The sequence below is a fragment of the Podarcis raffonei genome, chromosome 5 (assembly GCF_027172205.1).
Source record: "Podarcis raffonei isolate rPodRaf1 chromosome 5, rPodRaf1.pri, whole genome shotgun sequence".
NCBI lineage: Eukaryota > Metazoa > Chordata > Lepidosauria > Squamata > Lacertidae > Podarcis > Podarcis raffonei.
In genome coordinates, this window is record NC_070606.1 from 60,662,068 (window position 1) to 60,664,052 (window position 1,985).

Genomic DNA, 1,985 nt, shown 5'->3' on the forward strand with positions numbered 1-1,985 from the left:
TAACAAAGTCCAGCTTTGTTGACTTTAGGTGTTTAAGCATGAGGCCAACTCTTAGGAACAAGCTGTTTCCTGACCTGCCCCTCAGTGTCTCCAGAAAGAAGCCTGGACTCTTTTGTTTTGACTTGTTTCTTTTTATTTATTTTTTTAAAACCCTGTTCTGATAGAACAATATATGACAATGTTACAATACGATAATATCTGCTTAAAGTCAAGTGTATAGGTCCAAATTGTCACTCTGTCTTCTCACTTGGGGGGAGTATGGCAGCTGAACTGAGTCGGATACCAGTGCATACCATATACTTCCAAACGCTTGAAAGGGACTGTCCCTTCATTTGTTTTGAAGCAGAAAGTTCCAGTTTGGGAGAGAGACAGATATTGCATTTGTCCTTGTGAGAGTAAATTCTGCTGCAAGTTCCTTGTGTGCTGAGCAAAGAGGGACAGGACAAAGTTCTTAATCTCTGCTTTGCCCCATTTCTCCCAGCAAGACACTTCCAGTGGAAAGGTTGAAAAGCAAAGGAAGTGGCCTCTTGACTTTCAGGACTTTTTTGTGCAAGTTGTAAATTAGTAACTCCTTTTCTTTCCTATCTCAAGGTGGGTTACAACATGTCTTAACATTGTAAACTTACATTTTTATCCCGCTTTTAAAAAGTGAACAAATGTTACAAATTATAACCTATTTGAGGTAGGGCAGTCTGCACAATGTCACCCAATAAGATCTATAATGGAGCAAGGATACGCACTTGGATTTTACAGACTAAAATTATATTTTGTCTGCTATTCTGTGTTGTACTAAGGGGAGCCATAGCAACAAGCCAAAAATCTACTTTCTGAATGAATGCCCAAAACAAAATGCATACATTTCTAACATAAACATGGGATGGAGAATGATAACTAAAACTCTGAAAAATCAATATGAAGCAACATATAAAGTGGCAGGGGGAGGCTGAGAGCATCTTTTCTCTCTTAACTGACCACATTCCAAAATAGGTTTCAGATATATAAGGCCCATATGCTCCCTAAGTAATGCTGCTCTTAAGTTTGTAATTCTAAAACTGGAATCTATTGTCATTTAAAGTAAGCCACTATAAATCACTCTGCCAACTTTTAGCATTCTGATGCACATGGATTGTCAACTGCACAGTTCCGTTGCTGTCTTGAAATTTTGTGCCCACATGCCAGCCTTTAGTTTGCCCCGAGGCCCAGACGGTTTACAAGGTTTATATTTTCTTTAAGAGCAGAAACAGCAGTGCAATCTAGTTGGGCAATTCCTGCCCACGATGGACCCATGGAGTAGCCTATGAAAACCACTTTTCCTTTGCCTCAGTTATGTATGTCCACCACCTGTAAAATGGGTATAAAGCTACAATCCCTACAATCCTGTTAGGGAAGCAGATCTGACTGAATTGTGGGATTACTTGAGCAAACATGCTTAAGTCTGCACAGTAATAAGGATATGCCTCACAGAGCTGTCAAAGACAACCCAGGCAAGGGTGGTAAGCCGGGACAATGTACATTTAAACAGAAGCAACTCCTTTGGGCCCTTCCAGGCCTTTAGCAATTAGGGCAAGGTTGCTAAATTATTTCATTTGTTGCTGGCATATTTTCCTGCCAGAGGGAGGGAGCTGCTGATGCCATTCTCTGCCTCAGGTTCCCAAACAGCCTGGCAGGCCTTGGTCAGTGATGCAGCTTGACAGGCAGGCTCCGCTCTTCCCCAGGCAGAAAACTGCCTTGGTGGGGGTGGGCGGTCCTAGACCCTGCCATCACCCGGCGCATCCTTTCAAGAACAATTCCTCTTCCGCAAGAGAAGGCCAGCTCCTCTTCGCAGGAGGAACTCTCCCAACGCCTCATATTTTATTTTATTTTTGCACGGCCAAATAAATAAATAAATCTGAAGATCTTTGCAATCAGATGGGGGGTCGGGCGGAAGGAGCCCACCCACGTTAAGGGGAGGCAGGTGCCACGAGGCAAGCAGTGGGGATGGGTGG